The sequence below is a fragment of the Dioscorea cayenensis genome, chromosome 7, assembly GCF_009730915.1.
Source record: "Dioscorea cayenensis subsp. rotundata cultivar TDr96_F1 chromosome 7, TDr96_F1_v2_PseudoChromosome.rev07_lg8_w22 25.fasta, whole genome shotgun sequence".
NCBI lineage: Eukaryota > Viridiplantae > Streptophyta > Magnoliopsida > Dioscoreales > Dioscoreaceae > Dioscorea > Dioscorea cayenensis.
In genome coordinates this window covers 26,807,438-26,834,006 of record NC_052477.1, presented here as the reverse complement: position 1 = coordinate 26,834,006, position 26,569 = coordinate 26,807,438, and the positions used below count along the sequence as shown (strand labels likewise).

General features: G+C 34.2%; 1 non-coding gene and 1 pseudogene across 1 annotated transcript; one reads left to right on the top strand and one right to left on the bottom strand.

Annotated features, from left to right (window-relative positions):
* Positions 1-4,125: 4,125 nt before the first annotated feature.
* On the top strand, positions 4,126-4,259 carry LOC120266247. The gene has a single exon (XR_005538089.1). It is a non-coding gene; the product is annotated as a small nucleolar RNA Z247 (small nucleolar RNA).
* A 4,275-nt stretch (positions 4,260-8,534) lies between these two features.
* On the bottom strand, positions 8,535-16,395 carry LOC120265269 (annotated as a pseudogene).
* Between the last annotated feature and the right edge of the window lie 10,174 nt (positions 16,396-26,569).

Below are 26,569 nucleotides of genomic sequence, written 5' to 3'. Positions count from 1 at the left end.
TCTCGGTCTTCTCTCTGATTTAAATCTTATGAATCTTATCCTAGTTTGATCTAGATAAATACATTTAAATTGTATTATTTTTTAATTTAAAAGTTGCTACTGAAATTAATTATAAAACTTATCATAAACTTCAAATATAAATTTTTATGAAATCTTAAAAAGGAGTAAATAAGAGGAAGAAAGGAATGAATAAAAAATTTAAAATCTAGAAATTAAAATTTAAATATTAACCGAAGGTCCGAAACTCTACATAATATCTTCTTTACGGTTTCTCCATAAAAAATCTCCTTAAATTATTTTTTCTTTGCCATCAAAACTTTGCAAAAAGAAATAAATATCTGAAGCAAAAAAGTCACTTGGATAAAGTCGTGAATTTTTGAATTTTAAAATATTGCCACTTCCGATGATAAACTTTATTTTGATAGATACACATGATAAATTACGATAATTTAAATTATACTGATACACCCACTGATAATATCAAAATCTTGTTTAGATATGTATCCTGTATCCTATGATATTGATAACTATGTTAGGAAGTGACAGCTAGGCCTAAGAAATGGAGGATGGTTGATAAGTATATATTTGTACAACATTTTATATTGTTTTATACACTTATTTGGCATGTATTAGAGTAATCATTCGGAAGATGATGTTAAACATTGTTAAAATTATATTTTCATGTAACAGGCAACACTTAAGGAGGAAAGAGAACCAAAAGAAGTAATTTGGAGACAAAATGAAGAAAATAGAGTTCTCTCGACATCAACAACTGAAGATCAGGCTAAACAAGACACATTACGACTACCTTACAATAAGAATTACGGCCGTAAGCCTCATCCCAAGAACATTGGGAGCATGCTTATGCTCGTAAGGAGGAGCATAAGGATTAAACATAGGGACTTATAGGTGGGACTTACGCCTATAAAGGAGACCTACAAGGGCTATCCAGAAGAGCTTGCAAAGAGTAACGCCTGTAAGGAAGGGTCGTAAGTGCCATTCATAGAAGTTTATGGTCCAGTCGCTTACGATCGTAAGTTGGGCTGTAATATCAAGACAAAAGAACTTACAGGAGTAGTGCTCAGGCCAATAAGATGCCCATAAGGAAAGCGATCATCATCTTCAACTTCTTACGACCTCGTACTTATGCCCATAAGGTGGTCGTAAGTAAGTAAATATAAAATATTCTGATGAGGGTTTTAGAGATATTTTTGACGGCCAAGTTGAGAAAAAAGAAGAAAAAACTTCCCTAGACTTTCTAAGGCAATCCATTGAGGAGAGGAGACTCGACCACCTTCGAGTACACCATTAGAGCCATCAAGGAGCACCCTTGACGGCATTTGTGGAAGATGGGGAAGGAGTCTATCAGCTTCTTAAGGGGCAAGATTAGAAAATGGGGTTTTATGCTAGCTTTTAATCATGTCTATTGTCTCTTGTAAAATGTTTGATTGTTCTCTTTTAATGAAGAACTAATTTGTAGGTGTTTGAACATAGATGAACTCTAGGATTTATAATTTGATTGAATTTGGTTGTGGATCTTGAATGCTTTTACATTGATTTATTAATTACAATCTTTCATTGTTGAATTTAATTGCGCATATCTATTGTCTTGGATTCTATTATAGTGAGAGTCGTGAATCTATGTTTGATGTGCTTGTCTGATGAGTCAAGAGACCTACCTAGTATAGGCAAGATGCAATTGAAGGGGATTATGAGTTTGCTCAAAGATAGGATACTTTGGAGTTGAGAGTTCTTCTCCTATAATCATTCCCAGTAAATTAGCAAGTAATTCCATTCGTATTACAATCGTAGGGAGTAGTTTCAATGAACGATTCCACTTCTACTTTGTATGAGATTAGGGGCAATTACTTTAAGAGGAGAACTATTTATATTTTGAATGCTTGCTTATTCTAGACAATAGTTCATAAAGTACTGTATTGTGGTCATATATATAGGCTTGTATGTACCAGCACCGTATTGGACCGGCTACTACTCACCTTGACAAAGGGGTAACATATTTTAGGAACTCTCTCATTTCAAATAGATTGCAAAAACTTATACAACCATTATCCAGGGACCTACCAACTCTAGAGGAAATCTATACCCTGACACCACCTTTTTATGCTTGTTTAGCTGTATTTTTTTTTTTACATTTTCTATTCTTGTTTTTTGTTCACTTTCATGCTTCACAATTTTTTATTAGGTTAATTGTCAGACTTAGATTCAATACTAGTATTCTCTAATTCACTATGGACCGATACCTTCCTTCTTAGCACACTTTATTACTCGATCGACACATACACTTGAGTTCTGTAAGTGACTAGGGGTTTACCTATCAATCATCCTATAGAGAGAGGAATTAAGGGAGTTTTTCCTATGTTTCCAATCATGCCTCTAGTTTTAGATTGTTTCATGGTTTCTTGTATAATGAGAGGCTAAATCTTTGATAGTGCCTTGGACCAATGAGACTTGAGATGATTTGTAGTTAATTTTTCCTTTTATTATATTGGCTATTTGAGTTTCTTGTGAATCTTCTATGTTTTTTCATGCTTGTATTTGATAGTACAAGAGCCCCAAATACATATTTCATTTGCATGATTATGATTGAGAAATCAATAATGTATAGATTACACATGGAGGAAAGAGGTTGAGTGCATGCCCAGAGATAAGGTGTATGATGTCAAACTCTCCAGATTAGAGCTAAATAAAGGATTTATTGAGCATCCAATGAAAGCATAGGGCAATTGGTATTACTTTATAGGATTAGGGTTTATCGGCCTTGAGAAAAGGACTAAACTAATCTAAGAGTTTTCATGGTCCAAGAATACTCATCACTTAACCAATATAGGGAGTCAATTGCAAGGTAAGGGGATTTGTGTGTAAGGTACCATATATATATATATATATTCTCATATTGATTTCAGCCTTTATTCACCATCATAATCAACTTAATACATTGCTTTCTTAGTTAGGGTTTTTGCAATCATCACTTGATTTCATCAGTTAGATAAGAGAGGATAAGCTAATACTATAGGAGCATTGTTCCTATGGATTCAACTGTACTCGACCTTCGAGTACACTTTACTACTCCTTACAATTTGTTTACTTGTGGTACTGTAATACTCAAAAGGCATATCACATAGGCATATGTTCTTGTGCAGTTGGAGTCAACCCTGTTCAAGTGCTCTCCATACTCTCCTTCTATTGTTGTCGCCCCTCCATCTAGTGCACCTCTTTTGTACTCTTTTTATTTTTATTTAAGTGGATTATACCTTTTCAAATATATATATATATATGTTTTCTAATAAAGTCATAGTTTATCCACTTTTATCATATGTATATATGACACTCATTTATATAGATCTTACTTTTAAGATAATTAGGATCCATGTATAGTTGGTAAGAAACCAAATCATATCACATCCATGTATAGTTGATAAAAACCAAATCATATCACATAATTACAAGATATATATCAATGTTGATTGTAAGCCATAAATTGTAACACTATCTTATATATAAGTATGAGAAGACGCAACTTGTAAGGTGTGCAAGTGACAAAACCCTAATTCATTAATTCCTTTTATGGTATTAGAGCGGTTCTTTTCCACAAAACATCCAATGAATTCTGGTGCTTTTTCGGCCGGCGCGGCGGCGTTATCTCTTGGTCTCACCCACTTCGTCAATATGAAACTCACGAGAGAATATTACCTGCTATGGAAGGTGCAGCAGATGCCTATCCTTGGAGGCTATCAACTTCTTGGTTTCGTGGATGGATCGGTAGTCGCATCGCCAACAACTATCAAGGTGTTTGAGATGATTGACTACAAGATAGTTGAGAAGGTTATTTCCAACCCGGAGTACAACATTTGGCTTCTCAAGGATCAGCAAGTATTCGACGCACTTCTTGTGTCGCTCGAACCGGTGGTGTGGTTGTAGGTCATTAGCTTGACATCCGCGGTAGAGGTGTGGGATGCCATCGAATGCATGTTTACATCATAATCTAAGGCCCGGATCATACAAATCCGGATGCAACTCTCCATGACACGCAAGAATGATCTGAGCATGATAGAGTACTTCAACCGCATGAAATTGCTTGCGGATCAGATGGTATCTACCGGCCATCCAATGAGCGATGATGATCTGATCGGCTACATCATGGCGGGTCTCGACGCTAAGTATAACCCGCTGGTTTCCTTTGTTATAACTAGGTCTGATTCGATCGGTCTGTCCGAGTTCTACACCTATTTTTTCTCATATGAGACTCACCTGGAACAACAGAATCAGGCTCTCCAAATTGGTTCGACCGTCAATCTCGCTTCTAGAGGCTATTAAGGTGGCGGCCATGGTGGTGGTTTCGGGAGGCCATTTTGGTGGCGGCCAAGATGGCGGTCACGGCGGTGGCGGTCGTAGACCACAACAGAAGAGCTGCGAACACCGCGACTACTCCAAAGGCCAGAACAAGAAGGGCGGCGGTAGCTCAAGGCCTACATGTCAGGTGTGTGGTAAGGTAGGACACAATGCGTTGAAGTGTCGTCATTACTCCAATCACTCCTACCAGGCAAAGGATGATCATGTGGCTAACTACATCAACACCATCCCCTACAATGCCAATACCAATTAGTACACCGACATGGGCGTCACCCACCACATCACTGGCGAGCTCGATAAGATGACGATCTGTGACAAATATCATGGTTGTGATCAGGTGCACACTGCAAATGGTGCAAGCATGTTTATTAGTCATATTGGTCATTCCTCGATTAATACCACTAATCAAGCTTTATCCTTAAAACATATTCTTCATGTTCCTAATGCCAAGGAAAATCTTGTTTTGGTACACCGTTTAACCTCTGATAACAATGTCTTTCTTAAATATCATCCTGACCATTTTCTTATTAAGGATCTGGAAATGAAGAGAACGCTTCTTCGCAGGAAATATAGGGGTGGCCTCTATCCCTCCTATCGAGTTCACCATTTGCTTCTTCCAAGTATGCCTATTCTATTGCCACACCCACTTAAGAAAGGTGGCATAATCATCTCAGCCATCCGTCGCTTTCTATAGTTTGTTGTGTGTTTTTTCTAAATAATCTTCCATGTTCTAATAGTTCCAATAATGTGTCGGTCTGTGATTCATGTCAACAGGCTAAAAGTCATCAGTTACCTTACACTACTTCGCATGAACTTTCATTGTCTCCATTAGCACTTATCTATTCTGATGTATAGGGGTCCCTGTTCTTATTCTGCTGGGGGTTTTAAATATTATGTGAGTTTTCTTGATGATTTCAGCAAGTTTGTTTGGGTATTTCCTCTTAAAAGTAAGGCTGATGTTTTTTGCACGTTTGTTCATTTTCAAACTCTTGCTGAAAAACAACTTGATAGGAAGATTCTTTGCATGCAAACTGATTTTTTGGGGGGGAGGGGGGTTTGAGTATCACAAATTACATTCATTTTTTAATCAAGTTGCCATTGCTCATCGTGTTTCTTGTCCTCACACCTCAGCAAAAACTGTGTATACAACCGAAAGCATCGGCACATCGTCGAAACTGGTTCAGCTCTTCTTGCCTTTTCGGGCATTCCCCTCAAGTTTTGGGATAAAGCCTTTAGCACTGCCAGTTACCTCATCAATCAGCTACCAAGTAAAGTTATACACAATTCCACTCCACTAAAAATTATTCAACATCAAACCTGATTATTCCTCTTTAAAGGTTTTTGGGTGCTCCTGTTGGCCTCATCTTCAAGCCTACAATGCTCGCAAACTTTAGTTTCTCTCTCGCCGATGTGTATTTCTCGGCTATAGTACTTTATATAAGGGCTATAAGTGTCTTGATCCAACATCTGGTCGTATATACATCTCCCGCGATATTGTTTTCGATGAGGGAGTATTTCCCTTTCCCACTTCTTTGTGCATGAATGGTCCTCACATCTTGTTAGAAACCGTTCTTTTTCCAACTGTTCCAGGTATTGATCATGGCCATGCGGCTAATGAACCTACTAATGCTCCTATTATTGTGCAACCAAGTGTTTTTGTACAGCCACAAGTTGTCCCTGGGCATGGTGAGATGAATGTGCATGACATTGCGGCTGCGAGTGCCTCCGGGTGTGCTAGATGAAACGATTGGGATGGGCTTGGCCCCATCTGCTTCTGCTGGCATGGGACTACCTTATGGGATTGAAGAGGTAGTGCATGTCGAGTCAAGGGCTAGTACAGCGTCGAGTGCTTCTGAAGCATCTGCGTCTCCTGCTGTACCACCTGCCCCACATGGGCGTAATCACCACATGATGATACGTCTCCGTGACAACATCTGGGTGTCTCATACATTCACAGATGGCATTGTTCGTTACGGGTATAGTGCCATCCGTGAACCAGAGTCGGTTGATATGGAGCTGGCAAATCCGAATCAGAAGCATGCTATGGACCAGGAATTTGAAGCACTTCAGCAGAATGGTATTTGGAGTCTTGTTCATCCCACTCGTGGTCAAAACATCATAGACTGCGAGTGAGTTTACAAGGTTAAGCACAAGGCGGATGATAGTATCAATAGATACAAAGATTGTCTAGTAGCAAAAGGATTTTGATAGCGTTATGGTATTGATTATGAGGATACCTTAAGCACAATGGTTAAACATGCTACAATTCTCTTGGTTCTCTCCATTGTTGTATCACATGGTTGGGACTTGTGGCAATTGGATGTTCAGAATGCGTTTTTGTATGGCGTTCTGGAAGAGGAAGTTTTTATGCATCAGCCTCCTGGGCATACAGACTCACTGGCAACCGCATCTTGTGTGCAAGATGCATAAGGCTCTGTATGGTTTAAAACAAGCACCATGAGCTTGGTATGCTAGACTAAGCTCAAAGCTACATGAACTTGGGTTCATGTCATCTTGCGCTAACACTTCCTTATTTATTTATAACAATGGTGCGACTACTGTCTATGTTCTCATTTATGTTGATGACATTATTGTCACAGGCTCTTCCTCATTGGCGGTTCAGACTCTTTTGCCAAATTTGCAAAGTGAGTTTGCCTTAAAGGATCTTGGTGAGTTACACTTTTTTCTCGGAAATGGAGGTGAAGAAACTGGATGATAGCATTATTCTCTCTCAGTTCAAATATGTTACAAATCTTCTATATCGGGTTGGCATGACGACATGCAAAGGTGCTACTACTCCCATGTCCAACACCGACAAGCTCTCTGTTACTATTAGGGATTCGTTAGGTCTCGAGAAGGCCACCAAATACAGAAGCACTGTTAGGGAGCTTTAGTACCTTGTTCTTACACGACCTGGCATAGCTTACTCTATTAACAAGGTGTGTCAATTCCTTCATCTCCTACCAACGTGCACTAGACGACGGTAAAACAAATACTTCGGTATCTCAATCACACTGCAACAATTGGTATGAAGATTTGCAGGTCTTCCTCCACCTTGGTGAGTGCCTTTTATGATGCTGATTAGGCGAGATGTCCGGATGATAGGAGGTCTACAGGTCGCTTTGATGTTTTCTTTAGATCTAACTTGATCTCGTGGAGTGCATGCAAGCAAGCAACAGTCTCTCGATCTAGCACAAAAGCAGAATATAAAGCACTTGCGAATGCTACGGTGGGGATTTTTTTGGTACAGTTGTTACTTGGTGAACTTGGTGTATTTCAATCTCGGATGGCATGCTTATGGTGTGACAATCTTGGTGCCACCTACTTGTCAGCGAACCCGGTCTTCCATGCCAAGACCAAGAACATTGAAGTGGATTTCCATTTCGTCCGAGAATGAGTTACACGCAAGGTTCTTAACATTCGATTCATCCCTTTACAAGATCAAGTGGCAGATGGTTTTACGAAGCCATTGCCGGTACAACTACAGGAGAAATTCAAGCGCAATCTCAATCTTCATCAGTTGTGATGGAAGGGGGCTGTTAAGATAATTAGGATCCATGTATAGTTGGTAAAAAACCAAATCATATCACATCCAAGTAGAATTGGTAAGAACCAAATCATATCACATAATTACAGAATATGTATCAATGTTGATTGTAAGCCATAAAATTGTAACACTATCTTATATATAAATATGAGAAGGATGCAACCTGTAAGGTGTGCAAGTTACAAAACCCTAATTCATTAATTCCTTTTACTAACAACTGTGATATATAATACAATACAATACATTACTATATATTAGCTATACACTAAAAAGAATTTTTAGAAAAGAAGGGCATCTAAGAAATAACTTAAGTTCATCATGGAAGGAATAACGGATATATGGTCACAACTATAAGCACAAAACACTAAAATTTATTATGTTAAATAAATGCAAAAAAAAAATTATATGACTTAAATAACAGCATTTAAAAAAAAAAAGAAATAGTTATTCAAGATAGAATCCTTGAATTAAAACATACAAACCGCAATACATCATAATTTCTCAAATAAAAAGAAAAGACAAAAACAATACATAACAACATATTTTTGTTACCGCATAACACAAAACAAAAATAGCAAAAATCAGATATGAATGATTAATATAACATTAGTTTATATCATGAGTTGATGACCCTGCAGTTGATACGGATCTCTCCCTGATTTCCAGTGAGCACCCCAATGTTTCCCATCTTCACAAATGCATCCCTAAACTTCGACTGGAAATACAATGGAACATATGCATTCACTTGCACTTGTTTCTTGGTCCGTGGAGTGGAAATTAGGGTTTGATCTGATGTGAATAAGCCACGGTTAGACAAGATGAGCTTGTAATAGTTACTGTCAAATTTGGTAGGAGTGTCCGGATCCATTGGCACCACAATGCTGGCGTTAGTGCTCCCATTTGGGCATTGTTTCTTCAGTTGTTCAGCATAAGTTGGGTCTAAACTTGGATCTTGACTGACTGTTGAGTTGAAGTTATAGAGCCTGTTGCTGAATGAACTGCAGTGAGAACGTCCAATTGTGTGTGCTCCTGAATGACAAAAACATGGTGGTTTTTTAAGGGATTGCCTTATATATACTATATATATATACAAGTCATGTTATATACCTGATAGAGTGATCATTTCTTCTTGTGAAAAACCCTTGCCATTGAAGGCTTGGGTGAGCTGAGTGAGATTAAAAGAAGGAGGTGGTAGGTTGGACATCGCCTCAGAAGCCAATGAAACCCTTCCATCTCTTCTACCTGATGGCACAGCATATGGCAGTCCCATGCTCTGCATATATATGCTCACAAACCTTTAATTCAAATTATATAGTGTAATTAATACCTGTACGTGCAGTGACTAAATACACTTGAATAAATTTAAAAAAACTAAAGGTTGATAAAGAGAGTTCCGAGGACCATACATATAAAACACTATCCCTTGCTGCAAATGCAAGGATATCAGCACATGAGACTATGCCTTTGCATTTGGTCTCAAGCCGGGCTTTTGCTGCATCAATGATTTCAAATCCTCGTAGACTTGGATTGTTTGGTGGTGCATCTTTTTCTGCTGTGTTGTTGCTTGTTGAATCAATCAGAACTGATCCATCAGCACCCTAACCATTAACAAGATGCAAAGATGCTAATTAACAAGTACACAGAAATTTATTAACATTATACACACTATTAATTAAGTTTATATAAATATGCATACACATACCCTGACAAATGCATCATGGAAATGCATTCTAACAAGGCCAGCAGCCATGCCAGGATCATTTTGAAGAGCTTTCATAACTTCTTCTTTGACTATGGATTCAGCTACGGGGCATGAGCCATTATAGAAACCAATCTGAAGCTGAGCATTTGAAGTAGCACACGAAGACAGGATAATAGCAACGAAAGCTAGAAAGGCATTTAATTTTCGAAGATCCATCTCTTCAAACCTTAACGAGGTTTTCTATACTTGTTAATTTCTTGGTGAATAATAGGGTTGCAAGAAATGGTATTTATATATATAAATATATATACAACATCACAACAGCACTTTGAGTCTATGAAGACGTGAGAACATGTTGTTTCTTTTATTTTGGAGCAATAAAGTCAGAAGTTCAATAATATACACATATATACATCGACTAAGAATAAAGTACAAGTTGGTGTATTATTATTTGTTTAGTGTTTGATTTTGAGTGGAGGAATACGTTTTATGTTAAATTAATAAGAATTTGTAATAATAATAATAAAATCATCTATAGGACTTTTGGGGGCATAATCCCTAATTACATGGCCACTAATGTTTGAAATGTCTTCCATTGATGACGACATGGCATGCTTATATATATATCTCGCGTCACTTTGGGTTGCAACGTGCCATGCATATGGATTGATGCTAATGGCCCAGTATCTTGCGGAATAATTTGGTTTAACATATTTAACCAATTTAAATGTCAAATTAACTCCTCTTAATAAGTCATTAATAACTGTAAACTGAGTTTACATAAATATAAATAATAAATATAGATACGTGCAAATATATTCCTTCAAAATATTGAAATTATATATATATAATCTTTATCAGGGGTGAGCAAAACTGGATCAGGCACACAAGGCAAAAACTCAATTCATATTTGACCAGGTTTAAACCGGATACTAAAACAGGATACCCAATTTAAAGCGAATCAGATATCAGGTATCCGGATCCAAATTTAAGTTTTAGTGGTTTATGGAATTTTTTTTATATATCTAATAACATTAGATGAAAAACAAATATATTAAACTTATAATTTAAAAAAAATTAAAATCTTATATTATTCTCCGTACAACAAAATTAATAAAATGAATTATCAACCTTAAACAATAAAAAACAATCCAAATATTTTTGGAAGCATTAAACATCTCATCAATGATGAAGTTAGAGAGAAGACGGAGCGAGGAGTACTAGAGGAGATTAATCTAATTTATATATATATATATATATAAAAGGGATTGGATTAGACAATTAGATATTTTTTTTACTATTAGCCCCTTGTAAAATTTAATTTATTAATGTATCTATATAATTAAAGGGGTTTGATTATGAATTTAGATTTTTTACTTTTAACCCATGTAAAATTTAAATTTAAGAATATATAGAAAACTAGATCGGATTCAGGTATCCAATTTTGATTTTCTCCCAACCTAGATCCGATCCGGTCAGGTTTTTATCTTAAAAATTCAGATCGGTACCCGATCCATTTTTTTTGGATCAGGCATCCACAAAATTTGGGTATAAAAATCAGATACCGGATTAGATCATTAGATTAGGGTTTTTTTGCTCACCCCTAATCTTCATATATAATTTGTTAAATACGTATATATACCTGACACTTAGCATATAGGGGAACTGGTACAATCTAAACAAATAGGCTAGATTTGGGTATTTACTAGTTCAATGAAGGAAATCAAACTTCCAAAAGCTGCAATGCTCACTTGACCATATATATAATGAAGGAGAGACATCTCCAATGGCGGAGAGAGCATGCTCAATAATCAAACATGAAGATTGACTTTTTCAAAGGTAGTAAAGGCCACTTGCCCTTTATCGAGGAAAATTAAACCAACAAAAGCAAGAAAACTAAGCAAGTCCAAAAACTATAAAAGGCAACATGCATCTTCGATCACGTAAGAGCAAGAGGACATATTGGAGAGTTATACCAATGCTGTTAGACCAAAGTTTCCAAGTGATGGCATTAATGACAAAACATGGTGACATGGCAATCAAGATGGCAAGGCTTGATGATGTGGTAAATTGAAAAAGATATGTTGGTTAAAGACATTTTGAGAAGATGTCTAAGAGAGAGTAAGCAAGCAATGACTATATGGAGGGAAATCTAAATCAAGGCACAATCTATATATGGCACTTGGAGGACAATATCTTTTTGGAGAACAAATTATTATTGTGATGACCATATTTAGCACAATCACTTGAAGCTCAAATTATAAATATGGATGAGAGGCTAAATGAAGACACAAGTTAGAAAATTCAAGAGCAAGCAAGAAGACATAAATCATATTTAGTAAAACAACTTGAAGTCCATATTTGGAGGAAAGATTAAAGCTAATTATGGGTTGAGCTATTTGAAGACATGACTATACATGCAGAGGATTAGAGACAAGATCATTGATGAGTGTACAATGTGCTAGTATTTCACATCTCTTTGTACACTTATTTGGCTTGTATTAGTATCATATTGTGGGATTTGGTGCTAAACTTAATGTATTTTGTATTCTCAGACTTTGGATAGCATTTAAAGATGAGAGAGAATAAAAAGAAGCATTCCAGACCCTAAACAAATAAGTTGTAGCTCTCTCGGCATCAATTGAATAAGGACAAGGCAAACTAGATGGCTTACAGGCATCTTACGGCTTGGCTTACGGCCGTAAGCACTTTCTAGAGAATCTTGCAGACATGTTTATGCCCGTAAGGAGGGGTTCAAAGCCAAATTAGAGGACTTTATGGCCATACTTACTCCCATAAAGATGCCCGTAAGGGCCATCCAGAGGAGCTTACAACCAAAACTTATGCCTGTAAAAAGCGGTCACAAGATGCTGCACAGTAAAGCTTACGGTCCAGTACTTACGGCTGTAAGCTGGATCATACTATAGACAAAGGTCTTTTCTTGGAGGTGAAGCTAGGGGAGAGAAGAGACAAATCTCCAGTGCTCAAGGGGTTAATCTAGGAGGAGATTTGGATCCACATTCAAGGGAAAAGTTGATCGTACAAATCAAGCTCATCTTGGCGGTGTTCATGGAAGATTACATAGGGTTTCTTCGATGATTCATCTCTGGCAGTATTGAGAGGGGGTTTTTATTATTTTCAATGTCTCTTATCGTGTCTTGTTGTTTGAATGATTTCCCTCCGTCAATGGAGGGCTAATTTATTAGATGTTTAGGCATAGTTGAACTCTAGGGTTTATCTTTTGACATTAGTTGTTAGATTTGTGTGATTTACTTATTTTCCTTATTGAGATACATTCTATTTGAATCTAATTCCATGTTTGAATGCTTTATTTCTATTGTGGCGAAATCCCTAGTTATCATACTTGTTGTGCTTTGTGATGAGAAGAAATTCTCACCTAGCATAGACATATTGTGATTAGAGGAAATTATAAGCCTAGACATAGGGTACTTTGGAGACCCTGTCTCCCTCAATTCTCTTGAGGAGTTAACAAATATCTCCGTGCTCTTTGAAATCATATGGAGTAGATTTTAGGAGAAATCACATCTCTATTATGTATTCGGATTAGGGGTAATCTTTCCTCATAAGAGAGATTACCTACTTAAGAGATTCTCATTAGCCCACGATGAGGTTTCATAGAGTGTTAATGCAATTGTGTGGATGACTTTATCATCTCTGCAATGATTCAGTTACTATTCATCCCTCTATCGAGGAGTTTAGTATCATTCAAGAAACCTCTCAATTTAAATATGATTGCATACTTAGACAACCTTTGTCCTGCATTTTATTAAACCATAGAGGGAATCTGCGCTAGGATATCACTTCCTCCCCTGATTTTCCCTCTTGTTTTATTTCATACTTCTTGCTTTTACTTTCTTTTGTTCACACACAACACTTAATTAGTTAGGCAAATTTTCAAAACTAGGGTTACTACTAATATTCTCAATCTTCCCTGTGGACCGACATCTTGCTTTCAAGCACACTTTATTACACGATCGGCATGTACACCTGCGTCCCTATCAATCATGAAAAACCAAACTTAAATGAATGAAGATAAAGTTTGGAAACTAGATTATTGTGAAAACCAAATTTGGATGAATAAAAATCAAGTTTGGAAACTAAATAATTGTGATAACCAAACTTGGATAAATGAAGATCAAAGTAATTTGGAAGATTGGGAGGAACAAACTTGGGTGGCTTAGAGATCGATCAAGTTTGGTAGAAGCTAGATTTGAAGATCATTAAAAGATTGTTGAAGATCATTTTTGGTATGAAGATCACACGCTATATGGGGTGCCACTGTCGTAGGAATACTGTTAATAAGGAGTGAGGAGGCAAGCTAATTTTTGGTAGGTCAAAATCAGGAGGATTCAATAGCATAGACTCAGACTTAAACACAGGCAAGGACTAGAGGCATTTGGAGGTCACATTGCAAACTCAGTTATAATAGAAGTTACAACATTTAAGTTTGGAAGGTATCCAAATTAGGAGCAGTGGAGGTTCTAAAAGAGGGAGGTTCTATCTTTGGGACTTAGATAGGTTGATAAGTCTACAACATTCATGTATTTCATATCATTTTGTACACTCATTTGGTCTACACGATAATCATTTTGTGGAATTTGATGCTAAATCTAATGTGTTTCAAATTCTCAAGCTTCAGGCAGCAATTATAGATGAGAGAGAACCAAAATAAGCATTCCAAACCTTAAATGAAGAAGTTAGAGTTCTCTCGGTATCATTTGACTAAGGACAAGGCAAACTGGGTGGCTTATGGGCAGCTTACGGTCTACCTTACGGTTATAAGTACTTTCCAGAGAACCTTGTGGGTATACCTTGAGGAGTTTGCGATCACAGCTTGAGCCCATAAGGGTAGTTGGAAGAAGTTGCATAGTGAAGTTTACAATCTAGCGCTTTCGGGCATAAGCTAGACAGTAACACAAACAAAAGACCTTACATATGTGAGTTACGGTCATAAGTGTTCCTGTAAGGCTCGCGACCATCTTCTCCAGCCCCCTTATGGCTACGGGCTTACGCCCATAAGCAACCCTTAAGCAGATGGGTATAAATAGATTTGATTATGATTTTTAGGGCATTCTTGGATTTCTTTTGTTATTTTTCTTGGAGGCGAAGTTAGGGAAAAAAAACGATTCTCCAAGGTTCAAGAGGCTATTCCAAGGGAGATTTGGATCGACATTCAAGGGGAATGAAGATCGTAGCCGTTAAGCTCAAAAAATGTGACCAATATCTACAATAACAATTCATGGAGAAACATAATTTAATCGTATGAAAAATTTATTTTCTCCGAAACTAAATCATAGACCAAATCATGGAGAATGCCCTATAGGTCAAAGTCTTTCTCTACGAATATATGTCTTTGTCGCCAAAAGTGAATCCTTTTGCGACGTTTGTTGTCATAGAGAAATGTAAGAAATTTCGTTGTTAAGAAAGACAAATTGCAAAGGAAAATACATTTTGGCTACGAATAAAGTTGTAGGTGAGTTTCCTTTCTTCGACGACGATTATTATAATCGTAGATAATGAATGATTTTTTACCTGCGATTATTGAATTGTTGGCTATGAATGATCTTTTTCCTATGATTATTTAATCATGGGTAATGAATGATATTTTCTCTATGATTATTTAATTGTAGCAAATAAGTGATCATTGTCTACGACATTCAAAACTTACCGAATTTGAAATTTAGCTACATTCGTTGTCGTAGAAAATAATAATGTTTGTCTGTAATTTTTAATTTCATAGTGATTTTGTACTTTTTTTGCTCTTTAACCATGATTATTTGTGTAGTAAAAGCTTTAACTTTTCTTTGTTTTTATCTACAATATAAAAATCGTAGCAATATTGGACTCAAATGCGTACCCATAAATGTTCATTTCAAAAAGTTCCAATCCATACACCTACAAATACCCAATTGTAGAATGAAATGTTGCGTTCAACCATTTGTTTACAAATATTTAATTAAACATATCAACCTAAACACTTCTCCACGAAAAAAAAGAAAAACACTTATCCACAAAAACCATTTGCAAAATCATTAATGCCAAGTATCAAAAACAAAAGTATCAAAGTCAAACTAGATCTCCATCACTTGTATCATAAAAGAGAATAACCCTTGCCAATTTATGAACCACTTCTTCATTAATGACGCCTACCTTCCTACAATAAAATTAGAAATAAAAAAAATGTTACCAACTATATTAGATATTTAAGTTAGATAATTCAAGCCCTAAATCTCTATTCAAATGTTACATTCAAATCAATTTTTGTTATGCACAAATAAATTGATAAATATCAAATATGACAAACTTGAAAGAATCCAACTACTTTATGATAGTCAAGTTGAATGTTCTCCTTGTTCATCTTCACTGCTCAATAAAGAAAATGAATGTCAAAAACGTTTACTAGGTTACAACACGTTGTAATAGATTTAATTACATAATAATACCTTTGACTATTTTCGTCATACTCATCATATTTAGCTCCCATTATTTTCCTTAACATTATGTCATGTTTTGACAACTGAGCTCGATTGTTTTCATTTTCACGAACCTCGGCTTCATATCTTTTTTTCCACAAATTTTTCTCTTTTTCAAGGTCTTTAATGGACTTAGCATGTCCACATCTTGAAGCATTTGGTTTTGGACCATAACCTAATCCCTTAACAGAACCGGATCGATTGCCTAGAACCTCATCACAAATTTTGTCAACATCAACATCTTGATTTTCATCAATTGCCTCTTGTAACTTTTGTTGCATTGCACACTGAAATTGTAATAATAAGTGCACATCAAAATTTCAAAAATTTAAATGAAAATCCACATAGATAAGATGATAAACTCACATAATTAGCATTTGCTTCCGGTTAAGTCTATCCCTTTCCTTCTTTATAGTGTGTGCTTTGTACAATTCAATCCTATGACACCCATGTTGCTCTCCGGTTTCATCATCTATTTTATAAAAAAAAAAATATGAAGTGACTATGTATAAATTACATATTAAATAAGATTAGAGATTAAGTTTGTTTCTTACAAGCTCATGACGAACAACAACGAAGGATTTGGATCCTTGATTGTGATGTGTGTCCATATATGATCTACTAACATTTGCTCTTTCAGCCTTTTCCTTTTAAAAATTCAATAGATTATTGACATAAAAAAATATATATAAATCCATTACTGGTAATCATTAATAATAAGATACACGTACCTTAGTTTTATCATTGTTCCAATAATCATATAAATCCTCCCAATTCTCTTGAGTAATAAACTCATTGGGTTTCTTCCTTTTTGCATCTTCATAGTTTGAGAAGCTCAAATAGTGCTTCTTCAATGATTGATGATGATCTCTAATTCTATTTTTTAGTATGTTTGACAATACAATCAGTTATCCTCGGATTTGTCTCAATGCCACATTCAATTTCATCTATAAAAAATAAATAAATTTGTTAACACATAAGAATACATAAACTCCATATCTTACTTAATATTAACCATACTCCAAGACGATCAAATGCCGGCTCATGTGCTCCTCCCAATCAAGTTTTTTGATTGATCGTGGACAAGGTAAATAAGTCCGAGCAATAATACCTATTTCATTTGATAGCTTTGTGGATTGCACTGCATCCAATTAATGGTCTACCTTGATCCACGTCTATATAAATAGGAAGGATATTTTTTTAATGAATTCACCAATTTTTGCAAATTACAACCCTGTGTCTTACCTTTACAATTTTTCTTCATCACACTAGAAGCTATGGAAATAAAAAGAAGATACAAAAAAAGGAATGAAGTTAACATCAAATAAGCAATCACAATTATCTACTAATCACACCAACTCAATGTAAAATATATAAAAAAAATTACTAGAAGAACCGGCTTAAAGTGAAGCATTAGAAGATGGCTGTGTAGATGTGACCGATGGAAGTAGAGGCAATGATACATGTTGTTGTGAATCAATAATTCTTTCCTCTTGCTGCAAACTACTTGATTGGGAAACTCTTGAAAGTTTATTACTTCATTGACGTCTTGGAGCCATATTTCTGCAATAATTATAAGAAGTGAACACATTAAAATAATTAAAAATAAGCTTGTAATCATCATAACATATTCGTAAAAGGTATTATTAACATATTCAAGCAACTTTAGGCAACATAAAAAAAATGCAATTAAAAATATGTGTGACTAATTTGTACATTCAATCTTACACAAATAAAAAGCTTATGCCAATATGTGAACTAATCATCACAGTCATCATTAATATCATCGTCATTATGATCACCATCACTACAATATTCAAGTAATGTATCATCATAATCATCTTCATTACTAAATGCATCCACATTGTCACCATGACCACTTCTATCATTGAAGAGGTAATTAGATACATCATTTTCATCCACAATGTCAGGATGTTGATCCTCTCTATAGAAGGATATAAATTGATCATCAATGTTTGTTGCTTGTAATCCAATTCCATGAGCCTCATTTTCTTGGTAGACAATATTGTCAGAGTTCTCATTTTCATCAATGTTCGTCCTCTGAACTTCCATTTCTTCCACATCAAAAATATGATGATGGTGAAATTTTTAAACAACTAGCCAATCTTTGCCCAATTTAGTATCATTTAGATAGAAAACTTGCTGACCTTGGCAAGCTAGGATGAAATGATCATTCTCGTACCAAGTTCCTCCAACATTAATGCTTGTAAACATACCATCTTTCTTGACACCCTTTTGTTTATCACCAAGATTAAACCATTTGCATTTGAAAAGTACAACTTGTCACCCTCTCACATAGTCGAACTCAATAATTTCTGATATGACACCATAAAAGTCAATGATATCTTCCTTGTGATTTCCCTCAACCATAATTCCACTATTTTGACTTCGAATACGGCTATCTCGAGCATTCGTATGGAATCTCACTCCATTAACAATGCACCTTGTATACTTCTTACAACATATGTTCGGTCCACATGCTAAAGAATATAATTCCTCTATTGCTTGTGAGTTTTCACAATTGTGCAATAGAATCATCTACCAAAAAAAAAGATTAGGAAAAAAATTAATTACTTGATTTAATATAATTTAATATTACGTGACAACATATAACATGACAACAAGTGCTTACAAGTCTTTTAAACCAATTCGCAAAAGGATCTTTATGCCTTTGTTCAATATTCATTTCACTATCATGTCTTAGCTCCTCTTTATGCTCTATAACAAATGAATCAATTTCCTCACAATTCTTGAGTATGTACCAATGAGCCATATCAATCTCCATTTTATCCAACTTAATGTATTTTCCAGCTCCAAGCAATCTCAACCTTTGTGAGAAGACAGATAAGCCACCTTCTTGATTTGAATCCACGTTATGCTCATCCTTATTGAATTTTGTTTCAACTCCATGCAAACACATTGAACAAAAAGTTAAGCACTCATTAGCAATATATGCCTCTGCAATTGAACCTTCTGGTCGAGTTCGATTTCTCAAATATCGTTTAAGAGTAGCCAAGAATCTGAAAAAAAAATTATATGAATATAATAGAAAGTGATCCAATAACTTAGTGAAGTGATTGCAAAAATTTTACCTCTCAATTTTGGATAAGAACATTATAACAAGAAAGTTTCTAGCCTTTGTCTTCACTTTTGACTTGTCAACCTTAGTCTTCCAATTCTTTGAGCAACATAGACTTAGTTTGGGCTCCACTGAAGAAAAATCATATATGGTTTATTAACATACACCAACGTGCAAACAACTGCAATAATTAATTAATTAATTAATTGTGTTTTAATGCAAAATTAACATGTTCTATTTATACTTTTTTTGGAGATTTAATATTTGATTTATTAATATTTAATAAAAATTCTATATTATTAATTTTTTTCATAGCAATAAATAGTGTAACAATATCTGTTACTATCATGAGAATATTCTAGAATATTTTTTTAATTAATTGAAATTATTTTTCACAAAAAGCTTCAATATGTGCGTATATATAATATATGCATTTGAATAAATATTAATATAAAATAGATAATTATTGATATGAAGCGATAAAACAATGGCATGGTCTAAATAAATGGATAAGTAGACAAAACTAATTGTATTTTTGAGTTTTCTAATTATATAACATCAAAAAGTTTATAAGGGTATTTTTGACCTTTACTCACAGTGTATGTTACACTTCTAACTTTGATTAAGACCCTAACCAAAAAATCATACATTAAATATACCCATTTTATTATATATATATAAATATAAACAATTTATTAAACTAAAAATGATTGGAAAAAGGGGTATCTAGCTTGAATTATGCTTTCAAGCAAAGATTTTGGTATTAAATTGATAGATTCTATCTTGAGTGCCGAAGTGTATTTTCCAAATGGAGTTGGCAGATCCACCAATCATGAGGGGGAGTTCCAAATGGAGTTGGCAGATCCACCAATCAAAGTGGGTATTGTTAGAGATTACTAATGCATTTAAAGAATTAAAGTTTAGTAAAAGATTAGACAAAAGCTAGACTAGAGGTTTTTGAGGGGGAGTTCCTTCCATCCCTCATTTTCAAATTAAATATGTCTGAAATGAGTTTGCAGCCTACTAAATGAGATAACTTCAAAATAAATGAGTAGCAAATGACAGGACTAAGTGTAGTACACCATAATATAATTGTTAAATGCTAAAAAAAGACAGAAAACTTTAACTAAGTTTACTGCATAATTAAATTTCTAGTTTTGAAAAACAATGAAGAACATGTTTCAACCCAAAGATCAAATAAACTTTTCACACACAACATGCTAATTAATAAAGTTGATAGTCTAGGAGCAATGTACATGTCACGCCCCGAACCCAGCTCACCAGAACCGGTGCGCAGACAAACGGCCGCAGACCCACAAGGGGTGAGCCCCATAGGCCTGCAAGGCCTCAAAATCTGATCCAGGACAAGTAAAACTATAATAACCCAACTGAGTTACAGGATTACAAACTCTACAAAGTACACAAAATCGGGATACAGAAGTCCAAAATACAAAATACAGGGACATAGTGATAGACAATGACAAGGACTACAATTTACATAGGACAAGCAACATCTACAGGCAGTCTTTCAAGATCCACCACGGTCTACCACTCTTGATCTGAAAAGGATTTAAAACAAATCCATGAGCTCACTAGCCCAGTAAGTAATCCAGAAATTGTTTTAAAACAACAGGCTTTATGAATCTCGATTTCAGATATTAAACATAGTTTAAACAAATACAAAATAAATGGTTCAACAGAGGTATAGTTCTCAAGTAGTAACGCTATTCAAGATAACTAAAAACAAAAGAATACCAGGTTTCTGAACTGCATGAATAATTATTCGCCAGAAATGAGCATAGGTCTTCAAAACATAATTTAAACAAAACAAAATACAAAGTGAAATATTCTAATAAAGAATATTTACAAATATGATTTACCGGAATTTAAAACCCAGAAATACGATATCAAAAATACAGAAAATTTCAAGGCAGGACGAATATTTGTGTTTTTGCAGAAATTCAAAATCAAAAGGGCAAACCCAAAAAATAACAAATTCAAGAGTATGTCTCCAAATTCACTGTAAGTGCCAAAGGTCATTTGTTTATCCTCAGTGATGATCCGAGCCAAAAATAATGAGATATCATTTATTTACCCTCGGTGACCCGAGACCCGAATACCGTGTAGCCGTTGATTATTTCACCGAATGGACACGGTATGAAACTGCATCTCATTTTCCCAAAAATTACTTGTCGACAAGGTCGGGGTTTAACCCCCACCCGATGTGGTTTGCATATCGTTCATTTGGAGACCAAAATATTCAGATACAAAATATTTGCAGAGTACAAGTTCATAAATTACTAAAATTTCTCAAGTTCATATATATTCAGAAATACTAATAAATATCAAAAATCTCACTTTTAGGGAAAAATAAATCAATAACCATAAATGAAATATAAAAAATTTAAGCACAAGAAGTATTTAAAATTATTCAAAACACCAGCTCCTTCAAAACTAAATTAAATGATTAAATAACTAAATAAATAATGGAATTAACTAAGTCAATCCAAATGATAGCAGAATCATTAACCCATGCCTACAAACAAACGAATTTTATAAATGTCAAAGTAATCATTTGAATGTAACCACACACTTAGTATAAATAATAAATTAATAACCAAGTTAAAAAGAATAGCAATTATTTAATTAGCATTACACCAATTTAGATTTACTAAGTCAACAACTAAATAGAAATAATTAATTAAAAGAAAAATACCTCAAAATACATATTCCAGATAAATAATTTCAATATTAACAAAAATAATAGATATTCAAAATAAAATAACAAAATACTAGATAATTATTTTACTGAATAAAATAATTTCTCAACATCGAAAAATACTGGAGTTATCGGTGAGATTACTTACTGATATTAGCTTAGGCCCAAAAAAATGAGATCCAAGACCACTCCCTAAAACGATCCTAAAATCCAATGATTTACCATAGTTAAAACAAAATTACTCTAATCGCAAGTTTAAACACTCATCAAGTATTACCCTAAGCATTTTCTAGAGAGCAACCAAAAATAAAAATAAAATAAAATAAAATAAATGACAATAATTGTCTTGCATGCACTCATGCAGGAATTTAAAACACACCCTAAAAGCTTAAATAATTAACATGATTAAATTTAAAGTGATCCAGTGCTTAACCTCCACTCATTTGACATTTGCCTTGAACTAATAAAAACAAAAATATGCAAACCATTAACACCAAAAACATTTCTGCAGATTCACAACCAAGCTCTAGTCTTTAGACACATTAACACAATAATGCTATCAACTTTACAAAACCACTCCACCAACAACAAAAGTTGTAGAACCAAACTAAGAGAGAAAAAACATTAACAGGTTGCAGGTTTCATGCAAATATATGCCTATATATAGTCCTTCAAAAGGGGTAAAAATCTTGAAGCAAACATAAGCATATACACAAACAAGTTTTCATCTTGGCATACAAACATGCTATGAATGGGAGGTTAAGCTTTTTGATCGAGGGTGGACAATCATCAATAACTATACCTCTAGGTTTGGTGTCAAGTTGGCAATGACGATCTCCTCTCCGACTTGATCACCCGGTCGCTACGATTACTCGTAATGCTCCTCACCTTTGAAGCTCTAAGTGGAGAAGTAATGGAAACCAAGGAGATGAAGAAAGCAAGGGAGGGAGGAAGGAGGCAAGGAGGTTGAAACTTGGTTTGATAGCAAAACATGGATGTGATGGAACCCAAAAAATCCTCCGGGAATTCCTCATTCTAACAAAATTTTAACAGACAAGATGACAAGGAGAAGAAGGATTAAGGGAAAAAAAGAAAAACAAATGATTAGCATCCTAAGCAAGGTTTAATGCATGGGCGGGGTCCACATCATTATCACTAGATTTGAGAACAACTTGACAAAAGGATAGGGAATAAGTGGGGGAAACAATGCTTTTTTTTTTTTAAACTAATCAAGCTTTGGGCGGGGTCCACAGTACATGTTTTGGTTGAATGTTCAAAGCCACGAATACAGAGTAGCAGGAAATTATATTATTATAAGTTTTCTAATTATATAATAATTAAATGATCTATAAGGGTATTTTTGACCTTTACTCACAATATATGTTACACTTCTAACTCTGATTAAGGCCCTAACCAATATATTCATATATTAAATAAACCCATTTTATTATATATACGTACACACACAATTTCCTAAACTAAAAACTAGCTTTGAGATAAATAAAAAAAAAAAAAAACTATATTATCATGTTATACTAGAGTCAACACATAAGAATGAAAACATGTTGCTAATAATATTCAGTAAATATTATTTAAACTAGTAAACCATCTATTGAAAGGGACAAAGAAATTGTACATTTGATGCAGTGAAGAAAACTAACCTTGGAATGGAAGAGAGGATGTTCTGCACAAAGGAAGCTTGAATGCACCCAACCTCTTGATGATACAAAGTAAACAAATCTCTATGAAAAATCTCGCTTGGTGCTTCCTAAAATCCAAATATCACAAGACTAATGAATTATGAGCTTTAAACTCAATGATGTGATGATTTCTTCTGCAATAGATGTAGCTTACTTTAACACATCAATCAAAAGCTTGAGCAGTCCATCAAAAGTTTGAATCAAGGAGATCTATGAATAACAACATTGAATTAGGACCAGTATATTTTCAAACTCAAGATCACAATAAAAGAGTACAACATAAGTTAAACATATCTTATAATTCCAATTCGAGGCATATTCCAATGTCTCTATTGCATTCACATGGAAAAACATGGTGTCCAATACTAAATATGCTTGGCCTAGACAATTATCAGGTAAACTAAACAGCAATCCGAATTCCAATCTCAGTCAAGGTCACACTAATAAATTAAGCCAACTTCTCATATTAATCAAAGGAAAATGACAGATATGAAGATTTGCAAGAGTTTAGAATAGAAAATGGCTATGTTAACTTTATAAAAATAAAAACCATTGTTAGATAACACATCAACCAATATTGGAATATTAAAATACTACTATAAACTAGAGAATTAAAGGAATATGTGGGCATTTCTCTATTCTAACTACTGATTAATGGAAAAGACATTCTTGAGAACTCAAACTCCAACATAGTCTGTAAAGCTCCCAATGATATCTATCAGTCATTGATTCAAGTCGTTTTCATTGATGTTAATGTTCTTCTCATTTAACAGTGTTTTCCCTTGATTTAAAAGCATGGAAAAATAGGTGACAAAACTGTCTCTTCTAAACTCATGCACATACGAAGTACATATGTTTGGAATTCTCATTGATATGGTACATTGCTTTAAATGCTTCTATTCATTCATGCATGCACGCATGCATGCATTGGTGCTCAATTTCTCATTGCTCATATATAACACACAAGGCCTCATCCTTAACTAAATCGAAAAGCTTTTAATGCAGTAAATTGTGGTTCTCATAGAGATAGAGAGAGAGAAGAGAACTAGAAGGCTTCAAGATTATTATTAAAGAACTAGGGTCCACATTATAGCATCTATGTTACTATCATAAACATATAAAATTGACAGAAGCAAGTGGTAGACAACTGGAAGGAAGGTGAGATAAGGATTGCCTATTCTTTTTGTTCTTAGTATCCTCAGAAGTATCTTATACTATCACAAACCCAGGACAGAAAAATATAAATTCAGCCAAGCTTAGCCCGGACAAGCCCCGACACTTAGGTAGTGTTTGTTTCAAGGGATTTGGAGTTACATGTAACTCCAAATCCCTTACCTTTTTAAAATCGGGTGTTTGTTTTGATGTATTTCATTTTTCATGTGCTTTTGAAATCCCATCATTGAGGGATTTTGGTTTACGGTCAAAATGACCGTAAAACCAAATCTCGGGAGTTCAAAACCAGTATATATGCATATGTATATATACATACATAAATATATATATATATATATACATACAAAAATCTATACATATACATATACATATATACACATATACATATACACATACATATACATATATACATAAATCTATACATATACATGTACACATATACATATATACACATATACATATATGTATACACATACATATACATATATATATATATACATAAATCTATACATATACACATACACATATACATATATACACATATATGTATACACATACATATACATACATATATTTATATATACATACATGTATGTATATACATTCCCTAGATATACCTATATATAGTATGTTTACATATATAAATACACATATATATGTATATATATATAAATACATATGTATATATACACAAATATATACATATACATATACATATATATATACTCATATACATATATGTATATATATGCATATATGCATATACGCAGACATATCCATACACTTATACACATGTTTTCCAATTCCAGATTTACAAATCCTTCCAAACAAACATAAAATCTTATAATACAGTAATTCCAGTTACATCCAACCAAACACAAGATTTGATTGCACTGTATTTTGAAAGGCAAGGATTTCCACTTACATTGTAACTAGAAATCCACTGCATTTAGAATTACATCCAACCAAACGCTACCTTAGACTTTTGACTAAAACATGGAAATATTCAAGAATAGTGCCAACATGAAAGACCAAACCTATCACTTCCAATAAAGTAATCTAATAAAGCAAGCAATAAAGTAAACTGGAGAAGTGGGACCTCATTAGCATAGATGAAGAGGGACCTCATTAGCATCAACAAAACAAAATTAAAACGAGAAGCATCTCATACCTAAGCAAGCAATCAAAATCAGCATAAAAGAGATGAAATCGGAATTGGTTATTCCAGCCAAGAGCTTCCCATGCCCGGCCAACTCAAAAACCTAAAGAACCCCTAAAAGAGATGCAATCGGATTCCATTTTGGGAAACAAAAAAATATTCATAAATGTAGCCACTCACTTGTAAGAGATGTAATGAGAAAATCCTTGGATAGCAAAAGGAGCACAATGGGGATGAGAGATTGAAAACCCTTGTAGAGCAAAAGGAGTACAATAGGGATGAGAGATTGAAAACCCTAAATTTTGGAGAACAATGAGCAAGAGAAGAACAAATATTGAAAGAGGGCCAAAATTTAAATAAGGAAATGTATTTATTTTAACTTTTTATATATAAAAATAAAATTTATGTGAAATAAGACTTTTTATATTATTTTGAAGAGCATAATATAAATAGTTTAGAAATATATTTTTGCTATTTGTTAAATTTATTTTTTTTTAAAAAAAAAGTTGAGATGAAAATATGAATTCTTTAAAATCTGAATTATGGGCATGCAACTTTATTTAAATATTTTAGTATAGTTTATAAATTTATATTATATTAAACT